Source organism: Triticum aestivum, chromosome 1B (assembly GCF_018294505.1).
Source record: "Triticum aestivum cultivar Chinese Spring chromosome 1B, IWGSC CS RefSeq v2.1, whole genome shotgun sequence".
In the NCBI taxonomy this organism is placed as follows: domain Eukaryota; kingdom Viridiplantae; phylum Streptophyta; class Magnoliopsida; order Poales; family Poaceae; genus Triticum; species Triticum aestivum.
Window position 1 is genome coordinate 184,553,836 of NC_057795.1, and position 27,285 is coordinate 184,581,120.

General features: G+C 45.8%; 1 pseudogene; it reads left to right on the forward strand.

The window, feature by feature from the left end:
• The first annotated feature begins 22,799 nt into the window (after positions 1-22,799).
• LOC123114863 (pre-mRNA splicing factor SR-like 1) lies at positions 22,800-26,579 on the forward strand (annotated as a pseudogene).
• Positions 26,580-27,285: the final 706 nt, after the last annotated feature.

The window sequence follows — 27,285 nt, forward strand, 5'->3', positions numbered from 1 at the left end:
CAAGATTCATATGGTAGGAATGGAATATCTTGTCCTCAACACATGAGTAGGTGGTTCTCTCTCAGAACTGGTAAGTTGGAAGTGTAGGTTTGTTCTGATGGCTCTCTCCACGAATGAAGAGGAGGTGGAGGGGTATATATAGCCTCCACACAAAATCTAACCGTTACACACAATTTACCAAACTCGGTGGGACCGAATCAAGAAACTCGGTCGGACCGATTTAGCAAATCTAGTGACCGTTAGGATTTTCGGTGGGACCGACATGCAACTTGGTATGACTGATATGGTTAGGGTTAGGGCATAATGTAATCTCGGTGAGACCGATTACACAAACTCGGTGAGACCGATTTTGGTAATTAGCTAACCAGAGAGTTGGTCAGGTAAACTCGGTGGGACCGATTCGCCCTTTTCGGTGAGACCGAAATGTTACGGAAGGGAAACAGAGAGTTTACATTGCAATCTCGGTGGTACCGATCGCTCACTTCGGTTAGACCGAAACGTTACGAAGGGAAACAGAGAGATTACAATCCCATCTCGGTGAGACCGAGATCCCTATCGGTGAGACCGATTTGCCTAGGGTTTGTGGCAGTGGCTATGACATTTGAACTCGGTGGAGCCGGATAGAAAGAATCGGTGGGACCGATTTTGACTTTGGGTTTAGGTCATATGTGGATGTGAGAAAGTAGTTGAGGGTTTTTGGAGCATATCACTAAGCACTTGAAGCAAGAGGCTCATTAAGCAACACCTCATCCCTCCTTGATAATATTGGCTTTTCCCATAGACTCAATGTGATCTTGGATCACTAAAATGTAAAATGTAGAGTCTTGAGCTTTTGAGCTTGAGCCAATCCTTTGTCCTTAATATTTTGAGGGATCCACTTTCATCATCCATGCCATGCCATTCATTGAGCTTTCCTGAAATATTTGTCTTGGAATAGCATTAGCTCAATGAGCTATATGTTGTTATGAATTACCAAAACCACCTAGGGATAGTTGCACTTTCAATCTCCTCCTTTTTGGTAATTGATGACAACATATAGATCAAAGCTTCGACAAATGATAATAAGATTGAAAAACATCGTCGCTTTGAGAAGTATGTGATAAGCAAGAGCTCCCCCTAAATTTGTGCATAGTTTAAGATTTGCTTTGGACTGCAAATGCACAAGGAATTAGGCTCATGGGTTACTCTTCCATGTCACATACATCTTGGTGGAGTGCTCAAAATAATAAAGATTGAATGCATGCACTCATCACCAAGCAAAGTGAATGATCATATAAGGATAAGTAAGATAATATCATTTAACAAGCATAAGTGTAGCTTATGATCAAACACATGATCATCAATGTCTCACAGATAATAGCATAGTATCTCAAGCAATCAAAAGCAAACAAAGTTCAACCAAGAAGACCAGAGTGAACAAAAGCAAACTCTCTCTCTCGAAGCCTATGATCTATACATTTTTCTCCCCCTTTGGCAACAAGTTACCAAAAAGTTCCTAGAAAATGCATAGTACTATATCGTCTCTCAGGCTTGGTCTTCAGTTGGTGGCGTAGAGATGGCTCCTTGGACGAAGACTTCAGTTGATGTGGATGGAGCTGAAGGAGTTGGTGCTGGAGTTGGTTGCACTGGAGCTGTAGCTGGTGCAGATGAAGTAACTCTGATGTCTGTTACTGGCTCTGCAGCTGATCTCTGAGCTCGAGGCACTCTGGCAAATGCATTAGTAGTTGTCCTGCCCTTCCTCTCCTGCATGTCATCCTGTAGCTGCTCCACAACTGACTGAATCTCAGTTACTTTGACATCTAAATCATAGAATTTTTGTTCCATGATTCTTTCCAGGCTCTCCTGGTTTTGAGTTAGGGTGGCCAACCCCTTCTCAATCCTCAGAGTTGATGCTATCAAGTAACCAAGCTGCTCCTGCTTGTTCTTCAAAAAGTATTCAGATGCCTCCTCTTGAGTTGGCATCTTGGCAGCCTTCTCTTTCTTTGCTTTCTCCTTCTTCTCTTGAGCTTGTACTAATGATGGTTCATTATCATTCATCACAACTTGATTGTCCTCAAAGTATGGATAGAGAACAAAGTGTTCCTTATCCAACAGATATTTTCCTATGCCCATCTTTGAGTTAATCAACTCCTGAATTTGTGGGGCATATCCACAACTTCTCTTTTGGTCTGCTGTTGTCCTCTTGATAGTCTCAACCATGAGGCTCATGACCTTGAATTTCTATGGCACATCAAATATGTGTAGCAAATTAATTGCATGCCCTCTGATCATGTTGTGGTCACCTGACTTGGGCAAAAGAGTGTGCCTTAGGATCCAGTTGATCGTTGGTAGCCCTGACAGAAGAAAATGGACTGACCCAAACTTGAAAGTCTCAAGAGATTTGTCTGGGATCTCCTTGTACATATGTGACATAGAATTGTGATCCATCTTTTTCTTGGCATAAACGTCCAAGTCATCTTCACTCTCCTTTGGGGCATTGATCAAATTGGCCCATGCCTCAATAGTTGATTGGTATCTCGTACCTTCAGACATCCAAACTATCCTGCCATCTGGATAGAAATGTGTTGTGGAGTAGAATTGCATAATGAGCTCATCATTCCAGTTTGTGAGCTTCTGCCCAACAAAGTCTGCAACTCCACACGCACTGAAGCTATCATATACTCCAGGATAGTGTTCTTCATTCTCCTTCATGTAGGTCCAGTCGACCCACCTCATATCACACACTATAGGCTTCTTGTCCAACAAGATTGTCTCATAGAAATCCTGTTGTTCCTTTGTGTGGAACCTATAATCAACAGCAGTCCTTCTCCTAGTGGCATATGGATCTGACTCTCTCCATAGCCTCAACCCTGAATCTCTCCTGATTTTCATGTTCTCAGCCACAGGATGAGCATCATTGTGGTCTGAAATCTTGGGTTTGAGCTTCCTCAGGACTTGTCCTTCATCATCCTCAGCAGCAACTTCAGGCACTGGGGCCTTGTTCTTCTCAGCAGCTGGTATACTCCTGGTATTCCTCTTTGGTGCATTCTTGGGCTTGGAGGCAGCTTTGGGTGCTTCTTTGGGCTTTGATGTTGCAGCCCCTGACCTTATAGGATCACCCATCAGCTTTTGTGCCTTGGGTGTTGGTGCAGCAACCTCTTCTTCCTCCTCCTCAGAGTCTCTCCTCATAGAGGGATTGCCAAGAACTTTGGCAGTAGTGGTTCTGACTCTCTTTTTCTTTTTGTCTTGACCAGCAGCTTCATCTTCTGACTCAATAGTAAACTTCATGGTTTCTCCAGTGGCAACCTTCCTGGGATTGGAAGTGGGAACCCTTCTTGCAGGTGCCTTCTTCTGCACTACTGGCTTAGTGGCTGCAGCTAAACCATATTCTTTCTTGACCACCTTCTTCTTGGAAGTGGCCTCATCTTCAGCTTCCACATAATCCTCATCCTCAGAGTCTGAGGTTCTCTTCCTTCTGGCTCTTGTGGCTGCTTTAGGCAAATTGCTGGGAGTGCTTCTGCTGCCATCATCTGAGGAACTAGAGGGACTAGTGCCCTCACTCATGTGAATCTGCTCTTCTTCCCTGTTCTGGCTGTCACTTTGGTCTGACATGTTGAATACACTCACTGCTGACCCTATGAGTAGTTATAGATGAGATAGAGTGGATGAGCATCACAAAATGCAGAGATTTTTGCAAAAGAATGATTCAAAAACTTAGTTTTAGTTTTCCATAGAAAGCATTTCGTGTCAACTGATTTTCAAACTCGGTGATACCGAAGCAGTTTTGGAACCTAAACTAGTGATCTCGGTCAGACCGAGTCACAGTTCGGTGGCACCGAGACTGCTAGGGTTTCACAAAGTTCTAAAATCGGTCACACCGATTAGCAATTCTCGGTCAGACCGAGAGTTACTGGTGCAATGGCATTAGCCAAATCGGTGGGACCAAGTTTTTCAACTCGGTGGGTCCGAGATGGTTTTGGCGGAAACCTGACCCTAAATTTTCAAATCGCATCTATTCTAAGGATTGTTTTGACTAGATAGAGGTGTTTCAATCATGGCAAGAATCATAATGAACACAATGTGCTGAGAATCAGACGAGGATAACACTGTGATCGAGTTCATACCCTAGTTCGGTGATGAACTCGCCACGGCGGCAACGGCGGAGATGAAATCCGTTGACGGCAGTGGAGACCAGCGACAGGAGGCGGCTGGCGACAAAGTCGACGATCCGGAGACCTAGAAGGCAGAGCGAGCTATGCGCGGGCGAAGAGGTTTGGAGAAAGTTTTCCAAAATTTTGCCCGTGTGAATATATAGCCTGACACTGTCGGTGTGACCGAGTGGAACGACTCGGTGGCACCGAGATGCATAATTGTTGACAGTTACAGCAACTCGATGTGATTGAAAAGTTCAAATTGGTTGCACCGAGATTGAAAACCTAGATCAACTTAGTGATCTCGGTATGACCGAAATGGAAGAATCGATCAGACCAAAAAGCACAAAGAAGTTTTGGAAGTTTAAGTCTATGACGAATCGAGGACTCCGAGTGCTCCTCACACAGAGTGGTTCGATTCTGACTTGATCAAATTTTGTGATGTAGCATGAATAGAGTTTGAGATGAGAAAAGCATAGATAGCTAGAGAAGGTTCTTAGGCATTCTTGTCCATCCACTTGGCCAAAGAAAAAGAAACCAATCAATCAAAACAACAAGTGGATGTCCTCGAATGAGTAAAATATGCAACCAGCATGCTCACACAATAAAATGGCAAATGAAATATGTGGCAAAGCATGCACAACCAATTCTAGCATCTATCAAACAATTGGCGATGACTAGGTCATCTATATATGAGTATATTGACTTAGGAGTCAAATGAGAACATTTGATCATAGGTCATACTCATCATTTAAGCTCAAGTGGGGTTATCACTTTTACATAATGCATTGATGTGTTCACATCATTAGAGTTGCTTTGACTAAATTATTAGAGTTAAGCTCCCCCTAGATGTGAGATCCCCCCTTAGAGGGATGAACTAACCTTGGGTTTTGTCGATGATGACTTCATGTAGGTGTTGAAGATGTGGATGCTCAATGTTGATGTAGATCCTTTGGAGCAATCCTTTGGAGTGAGTTGCACTTTCAATACCTACATGGGTTAGTCCCACAAGGAACAAACAAGAATATCCATAGACATAGAGTGATGCACACACAAATGATGTCCATGAAAACATTAGGTTACCTTGTCCCTTGCCTTACCAACATGAGGGTTTGTAACTCCTTGAACTAGTGCAAGATATGGAAGTTGATCGCACTTGTCCTTGCCATAATGATATGAGTGAAGAATGTTGGCGGAGTCACCCTCAAGAACACTCTAGTTCTTATTCTTCGGGATCCACATCATCTTGATGGGAATCCTTGGAGTTGTAGTTGTACTTGATGAAGTAGAACTTGACGTAGTCTTGGGAACCCACTTGACCAAGGCCTTAGGTGCTTCTTCAAATGCATCAATCTCCTCTTGAAGCTTGTCCTTGCCTTTTTTCTTGTGGTCTTGTGGTGGAAGATCATCTTGTGCTTGTGTTCCCTTGAAGGAAGTAGGATCATAATTCTCTTGTTGAGGAACAAACTTCGTCTTGGGGTATTGATCTTCTTCCCACTCAACTCCATTGGCATTGAACTTTCATTCAAAACCAACACCTTGATTCTTCCGGTGCCTTCCTTGCTTGCGTACAATTTCCTCGAATTGCTTACTCCCGGCAAGGCTCTTGTATACACCTTTCTCTATAATTCCCTTCAATAAGCTATTTTCTTGCTCAAGTCTAACTTGGCTAAGAGAATCATTAGTGGAATCAAGAGAACTACTAGAAGCAACAATATTGGATTTAGCATTATTATTGTTACTACTCGAGGAAGAATCTTTCTTGTTCTTGTTACTAGACTTGACTTGAGGCATGTAAGTAGATAAGAGTAAACGCTTGGCAATGTAAGAAGAACTTTTCTTACGGAGATCATCATTGATTGCCTTTAAGAACTCATGCTCTTGCTCAAGATTGAGCTTTTCAAAGCGTAACTTCTCATGAGCCCTTAAAAGTTCTCGATGATCTTCGAAGATAGTTTCATGAGCTCACTTAAGAGTGTTTAGTTCTTTAGTTAGAAGGTCAATCTTCTCCTTATCATTGTCATTCGTTTTATCTTGATTAGCATGATTAATTGATGTTTCATCATAGTATTCATTACTAGAGTTGTCAATAAGTAAATCATCATCACCTAACAAGTCATCTTCATCACTATTAAAATCAACATACTCGGGGTGTGTTACCTTAGGACCTTTGGCCATGAAGCATCTTCTAATTCCTTCATTTGGTGAATCAAATATGTCATAGGAGTTGGTTGACACAAGTGCTAGACCGGCAACACCTTCATCTTGAGTATATTCAAAGTCGGAGTGATAGCTTCTCTCGGAGTGATTGTCGAAGTCGGAGCCGGATACCCATTCACCAACATGAGCTTGATGTCTTTGTTTTGTGTAGCTCTTTGATGACTTGTCCTTCCTTTCCGAATCCTTGCTTCTTCATGAGGGTCTTCGTTCATAATGATCATCTCTACTCCTTCTCTCTCTTGGTGGTGATTCTTCTCTTCTACTTCTTCTTTTTGGAGAATCTTCTCTTCTTTTGTAGGGTGTCGTACACTCATTGGAATAGTGTCCGGGTCTCCCACAATTGTAGCAATCGCACTCTCGACTAGAAGATCTTTTGTCATTGTAGGACCTTGACTTAGAGCTTCTTTCTTTGCTTCTACTCTTGTAGAATTTGTTGAAGTTCTTCACCATTAAGCTCAATTCTTCATTGAAGATTTGTTTCTCACTTGATGATGTGGGGGCTTCACATGAGGCTTTGTAAGCACCACTTGACTTGTTGTGAAGTTCCTCCTTATCCTTGAGTGACATCTCATGAGCAACAATTCTTCCAATGACTTCCCTTGGCTTGAGATCTTTGTAATTTGGCATCATTTGGATCAATGTGCACACGGTATCATATTTTCCATCCAATGCTCTTAAGATCTTCTTGATGATGAATCTGTCGGTCATCTCTTCGCTTCCTAAGCCGGCAATCTCATTTGTGATAAGAGCAAGTGAGGGAGTCCTGGACTAGGGGGTGTCCGGATAGCTGAACTATCATCTTCGGCCGGACTCCTGGACTATGAAGATACAAGATTGAAGACTTCGTCCCGTGTCCGGATGGGACTTTCCTTGGCATGGAAGGCAAGCTTGGCGATACGGATATGTAGATCTCCTACCATTATAACCGACTCTGCGTAACCCTAACCCTCTTTGGTGCCTATATAAACCGGAGGGTTTTAGTCCGTAGGACGAACAATAATCATACCATAGGCTAGCTTCTAGGGTTTAGCCTCTCTGATCTCGTGGTAGATCTACTCTTGTACTACCCATATCATCAATATCAATCAAGCGGGAGTAGGGGTTTACCTCCATCGAGAGGGCCCAAACCTGGGTAAAAACATCGTGTCCCTTGTCTCCTGTTACCATCCGCCTAGACGCACAGTTCGGGACCCCCTACCCGAGATCCGCCGGTTTTGACACCGACATTGGTGCTTTCATTGAGAGTTCCTCTGTGTCGTCATCTTTAGGCCCGATGGCTCCTCCGATCATCGACAACGATGTGGTCCAGGGCGAGACTTTTCTCCCCGGACAGATCTTCGTATTCGTCGGCTTTGCACTGTGGGCCAATTCGCTTGGCCATCTAGAGCAGATTGAAAGCTACGCCCCTGGCCATTAGGTCAGATTTGGAAGTTTGAACTATACGGATGACGTCTGCGAAGACTTGATCTTCGACGGGTTCGAGCCGCAGCCAAGCGCGCCGCACTGTCACGATGGGCATGATCTTGCTCTGCTGCCGGACAGTGCCCTGGAGGCCGCACAAGTGTCCGCTCTGACCCTTAGCTCGGAGCCGACTGCGCCGATCGAGGATGGGTTGCTGGACACCGCCTCGGGGGCTGCTATCTCTACGGCGATTGAGCCGAACACCAACCCTGTCCTTTGCGAAGCTCGTGACTCCAAGGTGCCGGACTCCTCTCCGAACTCCGAACCTTCCGCGCCCTTGCCAATCGAATCCAATTGGGCGCCGATCATGGAGTTCACTGCTGCGGACATCTTTCAGCACTCGCCCTTTGGTGACATCCTGAATTCGCTAAAGTTTCTCTCTTTATCAGGAGAGCCCTGGCCGGATTATGGTCAGGAAGGTTGGGATGCGGACGACGAAGAAATTCAAATGTCGGGTAGCCATGATCAACTGCACAGTCCGGCTTCTCGAGATCAACCGCACCAGGGGCTCCCAATTGTGTCATTCTTCCTTTCTTTTCTTACTTTTAGGACTCCTTTCTCGAGAAGCCCTGTCCGGCAGTAGAACCGCCGAACACACGATGCAACAGCCAGGGAAGCAGAAAGCTACGTTGAGTGTACAGGTGGTCTCTATAATGAGCAGTATACTTGTTTTACATATAATCCCGTAGCTCGCTTGTGGAGGGGGACATGTCAAATAGTCCCATCCCTTGCTTATCGCACTATCTGTATCGTTCTGCTTTTACCGCAGCTTTCTTGAATAAACAATGGATAGCTTTTGCCTATTATTGCATTCCTTTTTTTATATATATGTTCACTTATGACATGTTGCATCCGTACGCTTTGGTACGGCCAAATACACCAGGGGCTTAAGTACCCCAAAATATGGTGTGATAAGTCTGAACACTTTCACAAGTGTGGCACCCCGAACTTATAGCATTATATGCATCGGCTCCGAATCATGTCTTGGGTCAATAGTTGGGTTTGCCCGGCTCCCATGTTTTGGTACCTTACATTCCGTTATATCGGCTAAGGTAGCGCTGGGAGAACCACTGCGATTGTGCCCCAGTTGAGCTGGGTTGAGCACCTCAGTGGATAAAGCTAAAACTGACCGTCATGATAGGGCGAGAGCCGGTCGTTGTTTGAGAGGTTTTTGAGTCCCTAAAGACTTATGCCGCTTAGAGCGAGGAGTCAGCTTTGTCCGACCCAGGCGTGGATAGTGCCCCGAATTCGGCCTTCGGAATACTAGGGGCTTCGCCGAAATTTAAAATTATAGAATTCTATGGCTAAGTGAGAGTGTTCAAGCATTATAGTCCGGTTGCCTTCTTCGTTGCGTTGAGCGCCTCCCTCGAAGGACCCAAGAATGGGAAAAAGAGCGCTCAAGTTTATCCCGAACACCCCAGCACTCGTGGCATGGGGGCAGAAGCCGACGACTCGCCATCTCTCAAATTTAATAAACGGCCGCACAGAAGATAATATTTTAAATTCACAAGCGTTGCTTAGCGCACATGAACAAGTTTTCAAGCGTACAGGATAACAAATGCGAGTTTACTCAAAAATTACATCTTTGGAGCATTCATCCGCTATAAGGTGGGCACCCTTCAGGACGCCCACATAATACATCTCGGGCTTGCGATACTCCCTGCCCGGCGGTGGAGCGTCCGTCACAAGCTTCTCAGCGTCCATCTTGCCCCAGTGCACTTTAGCACGGGCAAGGGCCCTACGGGCACCTTCGATACAGACGGAGTGCTTGACGACTTCAATCCACGGACAAGCGTCCACTAGCCACCTCACCAGCCCGAAGTAGCTCCCAGGCATGGCCTCCTTCGACCACAGCCGAACTATGAGGCCCTTCATGGCCTGTTCGGCCACCTTATGGAGCTCGACCAGCTGCTTCAGCTGGTCGCTCAAGGGCACCAGGTGTCCGGCCTCAGCATACTGAGACCAGAACACCTTCTCCGTCGAGCTCCCCTCCTCGGCCTGGTAGAATGCGGCAGCGTCGGACACATTGCAGGGTAGATCTACGAATGCTCCTGGAGAGCTCCGGATTTGGGTAAGTAACAAGTAATTCACTTTCACGTGCTTGCTTTGCATGAAGAATGCCTTACCCGCCGCTATCTTCTTTATTGCCTCAATTTCCTGGAGGGCTTTTTGGGCTTCGGCCTTAGCGGCTCTAGCGCTCTCAAGAGCCGAAGCGAGCTCGGACTCTCGAGTCTTTGAGTCATGCTCCAAACTCTCGTGTTTTTCCACGAGAGCCTGGAGCTCTTGCCGCACCTCCGCCACCCGTGCCTCCTGCTTCTCTTGCTCGGTGCATTCTACGGCCGCATTGCTTTCGGCCTGGGACACCGCTTCCTTCAGGGTCGCCACCTCGTTTGTGGCCCCTGCAATTCTCACGTTATTCCTGTTATTTTCTGCAACCACATCTTTTATATACTTCCATAAGGTATTACTTACCCTCCTTGTCCTCGAGCTGCTTCTTGGCAAGGCCGAGCTCGTTCTCGGACCACTCGAGGCTCTGCTTCAATGCATTGACCTCCGCAGTCAGTGCGACAGAGATCAACAGCGCAGCCTGCATTCCCATATTGACATGCTTATGTTAGACTCCTGTGTATATCTTTTTAGATCCTCAGTTCGGCTTTTCTTCCCGAACACCAAACTGAGCATCAGGGGCTACTGTCTATGCGGTAATATTTCTACATATCTTAAATACATACCTCAAAGCCTGTTAGAAGGTTGGCACAGGCTTCAGTCAGCCCGCTCTTGGCGGACTAAACTTTCTGGATCACCACACTCATAATAGTGCGGTGCTCCTCGTCGATGGAGGCGCCGTTAAGCGCCTCCAGCAAATTATCCAGTGCCTCCGGTTGGACGGAGGTCACCGGTGTCGCAGTCTCGCCCTTCTTACGAAGGGGCCACCTGCCAGACTCCGGAGCCACTGAAGGTTCTGGTGCAGAGTCTGGCCCAGGGCCGAACTCAGAGCCCTTTGGGGTTTGATCCCCCATGAGCCCATAGTCCGGGAGGTTGCCTTGCGGCGCCTCCGGGACACCCTCCTCCTGGCTGGGCCCCTTTTGGGACCCCACCTCGGCGTCATCCGCAGCGCGAGGAGAGGAGACGGTCGGAAGTGAAGTGCTATTCACGTCCGACGAAGCCAGGGAGCCGCTCGTTGAAGTGTCGAGCCCGTCCTTGGGCGGGCTGCAGGGTTATATTCGGCATTAGGAGATTCTACGTGACAAACAAAACGCCATGAATTATTCTGGTATCCGAACACTTACGATGTCGCCAGGGGCTTAGTCCTCGATGGCCACTCCTCTTCGCCGTCGTCGGCTTTGGTGAAGTAGTCCGGAGGGAGGGTCCTTCCCTTCTTGGACCCTTCGGCCTCCCTCGTTGGGGCGGCCTTCCTTTTCCTCTCTCCCACCGCTGGGGGAGAGGCCTCTTTTTCCTCCTCCTCGCCTTCGCGGGAGGAGTCCGCCTCGGAGTCGTCGGACGATGAGTCCGACAACACCTGGCGCCGGGAACTCTTTCGAGTTCCCGTGGCCTTCTTCTTGGCCTTCTTCTCCGGCACCACGTAAGGCGCCGGAGCCAGCAGCCCCATTAATTGGGCATCCACTGGGTCTTCTGGCAAGGGAGCCGGACAGTTAACCTGCCCAGACGTCTTTTGCCAGGCCTGTCAAAGGTAAAGGGAGTTTAGATCCCGCATAGAGTCAAACTATGAAAAACAAGTGTCCTGTAAAGGGTAAAATAGCTTACCCCGCCGGCTTGACGCTGCGAGCTAAATCCGCGATCTTCGGTAGCGGATGCGGGAGCCTTGGCGCCCTTGAACAGCACCTTCCAGGCATCTTCATATGTAGTATCGAAGAGCCTGCTCAAGGTTTGGTGCTGTGCCAGATCAAACTCCCAAAATTAAAGGCCCGTTGTTGGCACGGGAGGATCCGGCGGATGAGCATGACCTGGACTACGTTGACGAGCTTGAGCTTCTAGTTCACCAAGGTTTTGACGCAGGATTGGAGTCCGGTCATCTCTTTAGAATCACCCCATGATAGGCCCTTCTCTTTCCAAGAGGTGAGCCATGTAGGGAAGCCAGATCGGAATTCGGGGGCCGCTACCCATTTAGGGTCATGTGGCTTGGTGATGTAGAACCACCCCGATTGCCACCCCTTTATGGTCTCCACGAAGGAGCCTTCAGGCCATAGGACGTTGGGCATCTTGCCCACCATGGCACCTCCGCACTCCGCTTGGCGGCCGCCCACAACCTTCGGCTTGACATTGAAGGTCTTCAGCCATAAGCCAAAGTGAGGCTGGATGCAGAGGAAGGCCTCGCACACGACGATGAACGCCGAGATGTTGAGGATGAAATTTGGGTCCAGATCATGGAAATCCAGGCCGTAGTAGAACATGAGCCCCCGGACAAATGGGTGAAGTGGAAAACCTAGTCCGCGGAGGAAGTGGGTGAGGAACACCACCCTCTCATGGGGCCCGGGGGTGGGAATGAGCTGCCCCTTGTCGGGGAGCCGATGCGCGATGTCGCTGGACAAGTATCCAGCCTTCCGCAGCCTCTTGATGTGCCCCTCCGTGACGGAGGAGGCCATCCACTTGCCTCCTGCTCCAAACATGGCTGGGGAAGGTTGAGGTGAGATGTGCGGACTTGGGCGCTGGAGCTCGAGTGCGCGGAAATGGATAAGCAAAGGAGGAAGAAGGCGTAGGTAAAAAGGTGGATTCTTATCCCCTTATATGGACGGACGAAGCTATGCGTCCCCACCAGCCTGGTAAAACTCGCTTACCTCCCAAGAGCCGTAATCAATGGCGCGGTTGGGTTACCCACGCCTGTATTGATGAGAATCCCGGAATAAGGGGACACGATCTCTGCTTTGACAAGACGTGCCAAGGAAACCGCCTCGCTAAACGCGCTGAGGTGGGATAGTAAAAATGATTCGAATCAAGGCTTGGCTGTCGTGTGATGTCACGCCATGAAAAACTTCAGCAGATTGAACTTGTGTAAATATTATTCTCTCTACGGTGATATGTGGAACTTATTTTGCAGAGCCGGACACTATCCTTGTGTTCAAAACCTTCTATGGAGTATTCGGAGGAGGAACCCGCCTTGCAATGCTGAAGACAATATGCGCGCTGGACTCGTCGTCATTGAAGCCTGGTTCAGGGGCTACTGAGGGAGTCCTGGACTAGGGGGTGTCCGGATAGCCGAACTATCATCTTCGGCCGGACTCCTGGACTATGAAGATACAAGATTGAAGACTTCGTCCCGTGTCCGGATGGGACTTTCCTTGGCGTGGAAGGCAAGCTTGGCGATACGGATATGTAGATCTCCTACCATTGTAACCGACTCTGTGTAACCCTAACCCTCTTTGGTGCCTATATAAACCGGAGGGTTTTAGTCCGTAGGACGAACAACAATCATACCATAGGCTAGCTTCTAGGGTTTAGCCTCTCTGATCTCGTGGTAGATCTACTCTTGTACTACCCATATCATCAATATCAATCAAGCAGGAGTAGGGTTTTACCTCCATCGAGAGGGCCTGAACCTGGGTAAAAACATCGTGTCCCTTGTCTCCTATTACCATCCGCCTAGACGCACAGTTCGGGACCCCCTACCCGAGATCCGCCGGTTTTGACACCGACAGCAAGCCTAGAGTACATTTCAGCGACACCTTCAACATCCTTCATTTTGAACTTGTCAAGCTGAATTTGGAGCACATCCAACTTGGATTCCTTGACGGAGTCGGTACCTTCATGAATATCAATCAAAGTATCCCAAATTTCCTTTGCATTCTCAAGACGGCTGATTTTGTTGAATTCTTCGGGGCACAAGCCGTTGAAGAGGATATCACAAGCTTGAACGTTGTATTGCAGCATCTTCAATTCATCCGCACTAGCTTCACGGTTCGGCTCTCTCCCATCAAAGAATTCATCTTGCAAGCCAATACACACAATAGCACAAACGGCGGGGTTATGTCCGAGAATATGCATTTTCATCTTATGCTTCCAACTAGCAAAATTAGTGCCATCAAAGTAAGGACCTCTATGGTGATAATTTCCCTTGCTAGACGCCATACTCTCCTAGGTTGTGAAACCAAGGCTATGACCACCAAAAGCTATGGAAATCAAAGCAAATGGAGACCAAAGCTCTGATACCACTTATAGGACCTTGAAGTATGTCTAGAGGGGGGGGGGGGTGATTAGACTACTTGACCAATTAAAAACTTAACCTTTTCCCAATTTTAGACTTTGGAAGATTTTAGCTATCTTTGCACAAGTCAAGCAATCTTCACACAATTCAAGCAAGCATGCAAAGAGTATATGAGCAGCGGAATTTAAAGCATGCAACTTGCAAGAATGTAAAGGGAAGGGTTTGGAGGATTCAAACGCAATTGGAGACACGGATGTTTTTGTCGTGGTTCCGATAGGTGGTGCTATCATACATCCACGTTGATGGAGACTTCAACCCACGAAGGCTAACGGTTGCGCAAGTCCACGGCGGGCTCCACCCACGAAGGGTCCACGAAGAAGCAACCTTGTCTATCCCACCATGGCCGTCGCCCACGAAGGACTTGCCTCACTAGCGGTAGATCTTCACGAAGTAGGCGATCTCCTTGCCCTTACAAACTCCTTGGTTCAACTCCACAATCTTGTCGGAGGCTCCCAAGTGACACCTAGCCAATCTAGGAGACACCACTCTCCAAGAAGTAACAAATGGTGCGTTGATGATGAACTCCTTGCTCTTGTGCTTCAAATGATAGTCTCCCCAACACTCAACTCTCTCTCTCATAGGATTTGGATCTGGTGGAAAGAAGATTTGAGTGGAAAGCAACTTGGGGAAGGCTAGAGATCAAGATTCATATGGTAGGAATGGAATATCTTGGCCTCAACACATGAGTAGGTGGTTCTCTCTCAGAACTGGTAAGTTGGAAGTGTAGGTTTGTTCTGATGGCTCTCTCCACGAATGAAGAGGAGGTGGAGGGATATATATAGCCTCCACACAAAATCTAACCGTTACACACAATTTACCAAACTCGGTGGGACCGAATCAACAAACTCGGTCGGACCGATTTAGCAAATCTAGTGACCGTTAGGATTTTCGGTGGGACCGACATGCAACTCGGTATGACCGATATGGTTAGGGTTAGGGCATAACATAATCTCGGTGAGACCGATTACACAAACTCGGTGAGACCGATTTTGGTAATTAGCTAACCAGAGAGTTGGTCAGGTAAACTCGGTGGGACCTATTCGCTCTTTTCGGTGAGACCGAAATGTTACGGAAGGGAAACAGAGAGTTTACATTGCAATCTCGGTGGGACCGATCGCTCACTTCGGTTAGACCGAAACGTTACGAAGGGAAACAGAGAGATTACAATCCCATCTCGGTGAGACCAAGATCCCTATCGGTGAGACCGATTTGCCTAGGGTTTGTGGCAGTGGCTGTGACATTTGAACTCGGTGGCGCCGGATAGAAAGAATCGGTGGAACTGATTTTGACTTTGGGTTTAGGTCATATGTGGATGTGAGAAAGTAGTTGAGGGTTTTTGGAGCATATCACTAAGCACTTGAAGCAAGAGGCTCATTAAGCAACACCTCATCCCTCCTTGATAGTATTGGCTTTTCCTATAGACTCAATGTGATCTTGGATCACTAAAATGTAAAATGTAGAGTCTTGAGCTTTTGAGCTTGAGCCAATCCTTTGTCCTTAATATTTTGAGGGATCCACTTTCATCATCCATGCCATGCCATTCATTGAGCTTTCCTGAAATATTTGTCTTGGAATAGCATTAGCTCAATGAGCTATATGTTGTTATGAATTACCAAAACCACCTAGGGATAGTTGCACTTTTAGTATGTCTTGCGATGGGATATCCGTGGTGATAATGGGATGTTCCGTTGATCCACTTGATGTATGTTTTGGCTATCAACTTGCGGATTCCCGTGGTGACACTGAGGTAATCTATGCATAGGGGTTGGTACGTGTTTTGATATTCCTTTCTCCGATAGAAATCTTGGAATACTCTTGAAGTTCTTTGTGTTGGATTGAATATTATGAATCTGAGATTGTGTGATGCATATCGTATAATTGATCCACGGATACTTGTGGTGACATTGGAGTGGCTAGGTGACATTAGGGTTGATTGATGTGTGTCATATGGTGTTATTTTACTACAAACTCTAGGGCTATTTGTGACACTTATAGGAATAGCTCAATGGATTGATCGGAAAGAATAACTTTGAGGTGGTTTCGTACCCTACAAGTAATTTCATCTTATGTTCTCCGCGATAGGAACTTTGGAGTGATTCTTTGTTGCACATTGAGGGATTGTTATATGATCCAATTATCATTGTTGAGAGGACTTGCACTAGTGAAAGTATGAACCCTAGGTCTTGTTTCCAAGCATTGCAATACCGTTTTTGCTCACTTTTGTTACTAGTTACCTTGCTGTTTTTATATTTTCAGATTACAAAAACCTATATCTATTATCCATATTACACTTGTATCACCATCTCTTCGCCGAACTAGTGCACCTGTACAATTTACCGTTGTATTGGGTGTGTTGGGGACACAAGAGACTCTTTGTTGTTTGGTTGCAGGGTTGTTTGTGAGCGACCATCTTCATCCTACGCCTCCCACGGATTGATAAACCTTAGGTCATCCACTTGAGGGAAATTTGTTACTGTCCTACAAAAGTCTGCGCTTGGAGGCCCAACACGAGTCTACAAGAAGAAGGTTGCGTAGTAGACATCAGGATGCAGCAACGGCGGTGGCAGATTAGAAGGAAGCAGCGTCGGCGGCAGGAAGAAAAGGAGGCGCCGATTGATTGAGGGCACGACAGCAGCCTAGGGCAAAAGCGATGGAGATCATTGGGAAACTGATACCATGTAGAAGACTATAGATTGCAACTCAATTGTATTCATCGGAGTCTATTACAATATATACATGTGATGTCTTGCGTGATAAGCCAACCAACCATACAATATCTCTACTAGTTAATCTATACAAGGCTAGAGATCATACGAGGATCAATCGGAGATAAGTACAAATATATCACATTCAACAATTATAAACGAGGTTATAGTTCCATAATCGATTGGTTGGTGCAAGAGATAATCGATTGGTTAGAAGCTTCTATTCTTCGCTTCACAGTTGGCTTTGCATTTAGTCTGTCAAAACATTAGTACAAACTAATGTTCAGTTACATGATCACATCCACACCATGGTGGAGTTGGTCAAAACGACTCCTTTTTCTGATAAAGGGCGCCTTTAATTAACTGATAATGTAGCATCGAGGGATCCAATCATAATGAGCATACACCCGACCTCTGCATAATTAGGATGCACACAACCAACACACATGATCACGCCAACAAAAAGCAAAGTCATACAAGACCAAAGCTATGTCTAGGCGTAGGAAAAAAATGAAGCAAAGAAAACAACGATTGGGGATATACAATAGTGACCATCAGCACCAACCATATCTTGACAACACAAGTACTACAACAAATGTTCTTCAAAAGTGATGCCTCCAGGAAGCAAACGACGCGCAAGCGCCACCATCGCCGGATCCAACCACCAAAGGCCAGATCATGGGTTTTCACCCCGAAGATCAAGTCCGAGCAAACTTAAAGCAATGCCTTCATAAAGGCAACGACATAAAGAATGCCGCCATTGCCAGGTAAACCAACTAGGGTATGACCTATGATTTTCACCCCGGAGCCCGAGACCAGGTACTCAAGAAGCACCACCCATTCAAAGTCATCTTGTGTTGTCTCCTCCACTTGCCTCATCCCGACAGCTGCATACTCGCAAGGTCCTGACGCCAGCAAAGGCCATGCCTGCACAAGTGGGCTGACAAGATGCGGCAAGAGCCACTTACCACAACATGGCAAAGTCTTTGACAGGGAGTAAGGACATCGACACCACCAAAATCCTCAGTTTGGGACGCTTTGGAGGCCTCGCACCGTCCATACAAGCGGTAACCGATGGTTGATCTATATCAGACAACACCACCATGTGCTGCCAGTAACTCCGTCGTGCTCGCTTATGGTAGCATATATCATATTGAGGGAAGGACATGGCCGCCGTCATGCATAGCATGTAGCGATGCAGACTGTGAGCCATCCAACGCACACTGCCAGCCCACAAGGGAACCATGGACAACTCTGCACCTCTGATTGCAGATCTGGACTGAACTAACTCGTCAAGGCCGACGTTGGCGCTGGATCAGAAAGTCGAAGTCCCTTGGGCGACCTTCGTAAGGCCGATGCCGCCTGATCTTGAGCACGAGTCCAAGCGGAGGACGCCAGGCGCGGGAACCACTGCTTGGCCATCACCTCCACAAGCTGCATGCTATGCCCGGTGTCAAAGAGGTACTCAGGAGTAGTGGCCTTGTCATGAGCGCGATCTCCAGGTTGAATCATGGCTGCTGCAGGTCCCGCCTTCAATGAGGCCATCGCCTAGGGAAGAAACACATCCATGTAGTCCGCACGAGGGTGCCGCCCACATCCATGAACTGCGGCGACCGCTGCAACTTCCCTCCTTCATGGCGTCTAGCCGCTACCAGCAACTCACCAAACGCTGCCCAACATGCAACGGAAATAGAACCCCGTCGCCACCGTCGGCCGTGCGGGCAAGCCCGGCGGTGCCGACCGGCAGCAGCGAGGGGGAGGGGCACAGTGATGGTCGCCGGAAAAAATGGATCGAGTGGCCTCCTTAGTCGCCCACGCGGACGACGCGGGGCAGTTTCCTTCGTCCTTTTTCAGTGGCTCCTTCTGAACTTATACCCAGAATCTAAAACTGTACAAACTTACAAATCTTGAATTGTCATTTTAGTCAGAGTTGTGTGATTCAGTTTTTATTGTTTTGCATATTATCCAAAATAGCAGATTAAGTGGCAGCAAATTAAACATATGCAAACACAAAGTCTCGTGCATGTACAACTTGAACCTTCATGCAAAAAATGTGAAGAAAGGCATCCGCTTACAGGGTAAACACGTTGTAAAGGCATATGTTTTTGAGTTGCCCTAAAGGCATATTAGTCCGGTCTTCATATGGTCATCTAGCATTGAAGATCAAACCTTGGTTCCAAAGTTTATTCCACAAAAGTTTAAGGCAAAATAAGATTAGGCATTTAAGGCAGTTCTTACGGGGTTGGGCCAAACACCTGAGTGGGATATATAAGGCTGAGAAGGAAAGGCTCATCTTACTTATTCAATCCCTAGAATTAAAAGCCGAGTCCTTCATTTTAGATACCGGAGAGCTGGAAACTAAAGTGGAGGCGGAATTAAGACTGAAAGAACTGCTGCATGAGGAGGAATTGAAGTGGGCACTGCGAGCTAAAGTGCGAAAAATCGTCCAAGGGGATGATAACACACAATTCTTCCATATGATTGCGAATGGCAAGCATCGAAAGAAGAGAATCTTTCAGCTTGAGCAAGATGATGGGACGATCTTAGGATAGGAGAACCTAAAAGTTTATATCACCAATTATTATAAGCAGCTGTTTGGGCCTCCCGAGGATAATTTCGTATCATTGGATGAGTCCAAGGTTGAGGATGTTCCTCAACTAGCTGCGGATGAGAACGATATTTTGACCGCCCCATTTTTGGAGAAAGAGGTGTTTGAAGCAATCTCACAAATGAAAAATAATAAAGCTCCAGTGCCCGGATGGTTTTCCGGTGGAGTTCTATAAGAAGTGCTGGCACATCATTAAGGGGGGCTTGCTCCTGATGTTCGATGATCTTTTCTTAGGGCAGTGGCAGTTGTTTCACTTGAACTTCGGAACGATTACTTTGCTTCCTAAGAAAACTGCGACCGTGAGGATTGAGCAATTTAGGCCAATCTTCCTGCTTAATGTTAGCTTTAAAATCTTCACCAAAGTTGGGACTAATAGGCTCACGCAGATTTCTCATTTTATGGTGCAGCCATCTCAAACTGCTTTCATGCCGGATAGAAACATCCTAGAAGGGGTTGTGGTCTTACATGAAACGCTCCATGAAATCCACACGAAAAAAACTCGATGGGGTGGTTTTCAAAGTGGATTTTGAGAAAGTGTACGACAAGGTAAAATGGCCATTTCTACAACAGGCCTTGCGTATGAAAGGTTTCGACCAGGTCTGGAGGGACCAGGTAGAAGCATTCATGCAAAAAGGGAGTGTGGGAATCAGGGTAATTGATGACATAGGTCATTATTTACAGACACACAAGGGTTTGAGACAAGGAGATCCGATGTCTCCGATTCTGTTCAACATAGTTGTTGACATGTTGACAATCCTAATAGGCAGGGCTAAGGATGATGGCCAGGTTGGTGGCCTCGTTCCGCATTTAGTGGACGAATGAGTGTCTATCCTACAATACGCTGATGATACTATCATCTTCATGGAGCATGATTTGGCTAAAGCTAGAAACATGAAGCTGGTGTTGTGCTTGTTCGAACAATTATCGGGGTTAAAGATTAACTTCCATAAAAGTGAATTGTCCTGCTTTGGAAGAGCTAAAGATGAACAACAAGCTTACAAGGAATTGTTTGGGTGCGATTTGGGGTCTTTACCCTTCACATATTTGGGTATACCAATCCATCATCGCAAGCTTTCCAATAAGGAGTGGAAGTGCATTGGAGATCGATTTGAAAAAAAAACTGAGCTGCTGGAAGGGTAAGCTTATGTCATACGGAGGATGATTGATTGTGATCAATTCGGTTCTCACAAGTATGCCTATGTTTCTCTTGTCCTTTTTTGAAGTACCAGTTGGAGTACGGAAAAGGCTAGATTTCTATCGATCACGCTTCTTCTGGCAGAGTGATGATTTAAAACGTAAGTACAGACTCACTAAGTGGGATATCATTTGTAGGCCGAAAGATCAAGGGGGGCTGGGCCTTGAAAATTTAGAGGTGAAGAACAGATGTCTTCTCAGCAAGTGGCTGTATAAGTTATCTGTACAGGCGGATGCCACTTGGGCTCAGATTCTTCGTAATAAGTACCTCCAGTCCAAAACCTTGTCCCAGGTGACGATAAAACCGACTGATTCGCCTTTTTGGAAGGGACTGATGAGAGTGAAATCAGTCTTTTTCAACAGGACAAAATTTGTGGTTGGAAATGGTACTTCTACAAGATTCTGGGAGGATACATGGCTAGGGGAGACGCCCCTGGCGATCCAATATCCTTCTCTCTATAGTATTGTTCAGCGAAGAGACGCTTACGTTGCAACAATACTACAGTCCAATCCTCTGAATGTTCAATTCAGGAGGACGCTAGCGGGCAACCATTGGGAAGCATGGCTCCATCTGGTGAGAAGATTGATGGATGTCCACCTATCTCAATAACCCGATCAATTGCGCTGGAAATTAACTACGAGTGGTGAGTTTTCGGTTAAATCCATGTATGTGGATATTGTCAATACTACCGTTCTTCATAGTTCGAAACATGTTTGGAAAGTCAAAGTGCCTTTAAAAATCAAAGTGTTCATGTGGTTTGTCCACAAACAAGTTATTCTAACTAAGGACAATTTGGTGAAGTGCAACTGGACTGGATCTAAACGATGCAGTTTTTGTGATAGTGATGAATCAATCAAACACCTCTTTCTTGACTGCCCATAGGCAAAAATTTTGTGGAGGTCGGTCCACATAGCTTTTAATATTACTCCTCCGACTTCCATCAACACGTTATTTGGGACGTGGTTAGATGGGATTGATGCAAAAACCATGAGACACAACCGTGTAGGAGTTTGTGCTTTATTATGGCAGTTTGGAACTGCAGAAACGACTTGATTTTTAACAGAACAACAAATATTCATTTCTTGCAGGTGATTTTCAGGGCCACTACACTCATCCGTATGTGGTCGCTAGTCACTCCGATGGAGGCCATGGTGCATTTGGTTACTGGATCTATCCTATGGGAGATGGTAGCACGGAATATATTCAACCGGTTTCGGTGGCGGTCATGTAATAGGAATATAGGACAGGGGTTTAGTTTCCCATCTCTTTATTTTGCCTGGCCGGCTGTGGCTATCCTGTTCTTGCTTTCAGGCTCTTAGTGAGCATTTTTTATTTTTGTTTGAGAACTCGAGACTTATGTTGGATCTTTTTGGTTATCAACAATATGTCCGTATGCATCGTTCTGATGTAGAGGCCGGGGCAAACCCTCTTTTCGAAAAAAAATCCACAAAAGTTTCATCGTGGTCAGAATAAAATATCAGATTGTTAGCACCACTATTTGGCTGCATAGAGGGGTCCCATGTATCGAAGAATTCTTGCCTCTCAACTGTAACTCTATAATCTTGGAATAAAACTCATTTCCTCTGAAAAAAGAAGGGGCCTTGTTCAGCTACTACATAACATATCAAGAATGGAGTAAAACTTAAAAAGCAAAAAATAAATAAATAAATCATGACCTTTGTAGGTGAAAGAAGCTGATTCGTCGGGAAGTGCTTTGCCCAATACACCGAAAACTAGCCTGAATCAGATTGTAGCTGATTTGAAATAGCAGTTTGGTTCAAATTTAGTTTTTTCAAAGATGAATTTGTTCTCCAGTAAAGCTAAAATAAACACCGCCAAAGTGCATGAAGCGTTAGCGGTGCGAGGAAACCGACTAGTTTGCCTATACGACTCTGCCTGTGCCTTGTACAGTTGTTCTTGTGACTTTGTTTTTTTCTACAAAAAATAAAAGTTTTTTTGAGTGAAAAAATAATACTCCAGTACAACATATGGATGCGAGACCAAGAAGAACATATGTACTTGTGACTTTATTTTCTGTATATACATATGTTGTACTGGAGATTTTATTGAGTAAAAAAAATAATAAAAAAAAATTGAAACCAAGTAGAACAACAATAAAATCTCTCATCCATCAATTTTTTTGAAAAGAAGAAGAGGAAAAGAGCCCAACATGTAGTCTGGTCCTGTAACGGGCAAAACCTCGCGGAGAGCCCAATAAAGGGCATCAGCTGCTTGGAAAAGCCCAATAGATGACTGGATTCCGAGTCGTACGCGACTCTCCCACACCTCCACAAATCCACAGCCTCCCCTCCCCTCCCCTCCCTCACCCATCTCCAGCTACCTCCCAGCTACCGACGAATCCCAACCATCTCACCCGCCGCCGCCGCCGCCGTCGAAGCCGATACGAGTTCATCCTCTACCTAGCGTCGTCATCCCGTCTGCTTTGGGGTCTCCGCGAGCCGCCCGCGCTCGAAGCCGAGGAGGTCCTAGGGTTCGCCATCCTGCGTGTGAGTATCTCTTCTGTCTCTGCGTACATAGATTCATCTCGCCAGTTATTAGTTAAGTAGAGGCAATTACTAGTTTGAGACCTTTTTTGCTATTATATTAGGTGCGGAATAGATGAGAATGTACTCTGGCGAAATCGTGTACGTTAACGATAGGGTTTCCGATGAATCTTGTGATTAAAGGCGACGGAAAATTCTTTGTGTAAAATAGTTCTAGTCTAGTTCTACTTGGCCCCATAGAAATACAAGTGTATGGTGGGTTGCATTTATCCGCATCAGCGATTTGGAGGGATTAAGTTATTGGGGTTATTGGGGGGGAATCCTTAGGCTAGATAGTGGAAAAGGCTCAGTGCAGGTTGTCTGGACATCACAGTTGGGACTCTCTTAATTGAGTACATGGTAAAACTATCAGCCACTCTCGGGGTTTGCTTGCGTGCCATTACTTGTCACTTGTCAGACGCACTGATGGTAACATAGTAGAATTTGCCGAGCTTAATTGGGCATTTCATGGGTAGTAAGGGACACATGAATTTTCAGCCATTTGAGGTAAAGACTGATCTACATTTTTCTCAGGTGGCAATACATCTGTAAATATTTGCGTAATATTTCTATCAGAACTAAATCCAGTTTTCTTCGTATTTTGGGAAAAGGTTCATTATATTATACTTTTCTACTTGTGTGTGACATAAGCTTTGAGGCTTTAAGCTGAGAGGATCCCTCTGTTTTTGGTCCAGGTTTGTGTTCGCTGAAATATGGAGATACAGACTTCAGGGAAGCCCATTGATATGCTGATGGAGAAGGTTCTCTGTATGAATATTCTTTCTTCTGATTACTTCAAGGAGCTCTACAGGATGAAGACCTATCATGAGGTCATTGACGAGATCTACAACCAAGTTGATCATGTGGAGCCTTGGATGACTGGCAATTGTAGGGGTCCTTCCACTGCATTTTGTCTCCTCTACAAGTTCTTCACAATGAAGCTTACTGTGAAACAGATGCATGGTTTGTTGAAGCATCCTGACTCGCCATACATTAGAGCTGTAAGTTTCTTTGACATAAGTTACTTTTGACAAATACACGCATCATGGCTGTTGTGTCTACTCGTTACATTTGTTTGTGATTAATGCATGCACTAGGTTGTATGTCAAAGTTGTACGAAAACAAAGTGTTAGTATGTTTGCAGTGACAAACTGGTGTTATCAACCTATCCTAAGCAATCAACACTTCCATTTTTTTTATGTTCACTTATTACATTTTGGTTATAACCACTAACAGTCATATGACTTGCTTTCTTGCATGGCCTTGTGTCTTGATTTTGGTCCTAGGACACGTGGATGAACAAAGTTTGCAAGCAGTAGTGTACCAGTCTGTGCATTGGATTTGTGAGCATTTTTTGTTTGTCTTCATTTATCATGTTAGATAATCAGCTGGCTTCTACTAAATAACCAATTGGTGTTTGTTTTTTGCAGATAGGATTTTTGTATCTTCGATATGTTGCAGATCCAAAGATCCTATGGACATGGTATGAGCCCTACTTGAAGGATGATGAGGTATTGCTGTTTTTGAGTTTTCATTTGTATATTTCTTGTACTTTTATGTTTTTTGCTGTTATATGTACTTTCATAAGTCCATAAGACCATAACCATATTGAGCTTCCATTAGAGGAGCTATATGGCCTGCAACTAGCTTGTTCAAGAAAGATGTGCTAATTGCAGAAGTCATGGTGTACAAACCAAGGAATAGAAGTTTATAATTAATAAGGAAATATATCAAGTCCATTTGATTTCATCATATTAACTAATTAGCTAGTTAGCCATATAATTATTATTTTTGGCTTGATGCAGGAATTCTCCCCCGGATCTAATGGTCGCATGACAACCATGGGTGTATATGTGCGTGATCTTATACTTGGACAGGTCTGCATCTCAAGTTCTTGCTTTCAGAATAAAAATAATTGCACTTGTTTGACATTTTTTTCCTGTTTCTGTCGTTATAACTGAAGAATGTTTGTTCCTTTCTCTATTGTCTCACCTTCCTGTAGCCAATCCTTTTAATTCTCATGTGAACTAGATTACTATACTACATGAGTTTATTTCTCCATGCTACTTCTCACCTTCTATTTTCTGATGCTGTTAACAGTTTTTAATCTTGTGTTTATTGTATATATGTTCAGAAACTATGCCAACTAGCTGGACAAATTTCTTAGGCAGGCAAGTCATGGTTCAACAACATAGCTTGTTCATAGTATATGCTCTTCTCTTTTCCAAGAAGCTGTGTCAAATTCATAGATAGTTGGTTAAAGGTTTATTTGTGATTCTCAATGGCCATATCACAAGATTGGATTGAATTGTGTCACCTAATTTGACTTTATGTTAGCAAGTTTATATTGACCAGCATGTTGCTCTGTTTTCCTTGGCAGTACTACTTTGATAGTATCCTTCCAAGAGTTCCTGTTCCAGTAGTTCGTCAAGTAACAACCAATCTTGAGAAGATGAAGCTGCCTACCAAGCTTTCTGGGGTGACTGGAGACAGTCGCCACGGATCAGAGGACACTGCCCGTCGCCCCCCTTCTGTTAAAGCTTCTCTGTCGGTTTCTTTTGGACAGCGTGCGCCACACCGTGCTTCCACACGGGATTCTTCCCCAGTGCGGCGAACAGTCACCCAAGATGATCATCGGAGATCATCTTCACCATTTCGTCGCAGTGTAAGTCGGGAGGGGCCTTACAATGACCGTTCAAGTCACGACCGAGAAGGTAACCGTTCAAGCCGTGACCGAGATACTGACCGTTCAAGCCGTGACCGAGATACTGGCCGTTCAAGCCATGACCGAGATACTGGCCATTCAAGCCGTCACCGAGAGCGTGATCGTTCAAGCCATGACAGAGAGCGTGATTATGACCGTGACAGCAGGGATTGTGACTATTACAGGTCCAGGCATTCAGAAGAAAGAAGGGATTACGGAAGCGAGCGTGACAATAGTAGACAGACGCTCCAGCTCATGTCATAGGAGCAGAAGCCGGAGTCGTAGCAGGAGCAGGAGCCGGAGTCGGAGCAAGAATGAGCATCGATCTAGTCCTTTTGGGGATACAAGCAAAGAGAAGGCTGCTGCTGCCTCGAGCAACCTAGCTAAGCTGAAAGACCTGTACGGCGACGTAACTGAGAAGAAGGATGACAGTGATGCCAGGTGGCTTCACCATGATTCATGTGCCGAGGAGGTTATCAGGTTGGGAGGCCCTAGGTGGAGATAAATTTGAACCGCCGACTCTGTCATCAAGGTCATGTTACTCCACCGTTTGATCTACCGGCTTCTGCATTGGCATTAGTGAGAGTTTAGTCTTTGTAAACACTTGTACTTTATGTTGGTTCATCAATCCATGTCTTTCGGACGTGCAGTCAGTCTACCAAATTCATCAACACAACGTTATCATGTTAGGCTGAATGTTTGACGTGTACCAACTGGGTTACATGATGTCTGGCACTAGAGCAAAAATGAAGAATGCAATGATACATCTCTTTCATTTGAAGAAAGAATCATACATCTCTGCGTAAGATTGAAATCTTTTCATGTCATTTGAAAGCCATGTGCTAATGAGTTGCATTCAACTGCCTTGAAAATGTATCTCAGAGTGGTTTTGCTAAATCTCAGGTGCCTGAGATTTTAGTTTGTGTTAGTAAGTTTCTGCATTGCTCGGGGCTGGTGGTGGGACAACGTGAGGAGCGGCACGCCGAGGCTGAGCCAAAGACGATTGCGGCATCCACCGAGGCGAGGAAGAAACTTTAGGGCATCTACGATGATGGTACGGTCCGGACATGTGCCAACGAACGGGGATAGTACGGTCCGGACATGTGCTAACGAATGCGGGCATGTATCGGTCCACTTGGCGGTCCGAACGCACACTTTCCCGCAAACTGAAGACAAGATAGCAGTTACGGTCCGCGTCTGACTAACCCGGTCTACAAAAAAAAACTCCTTTGCCCCCGCACCTTCCCGCCGGAACAGTCGGCGTCACTCTAGAGTGTCAGCTTCGCATTCATGCCTGGTCAGAGCGGACACGGCCTCTGGCATTGAAGTGGCAAGCCGGCCAAGCGCCCAGCTGAACACGCCTCCTCGCCTCATTTAATCGGCTTCAGAATGCCCTGCCTAGCTCCATTGAACCAGCGTGTGTGTCGAGATACCTACTGTGGCCACACATTCGTCAGCCGGCCGGCCGGCATTAAGCACAACGCCGGTTGGCTCCTCGT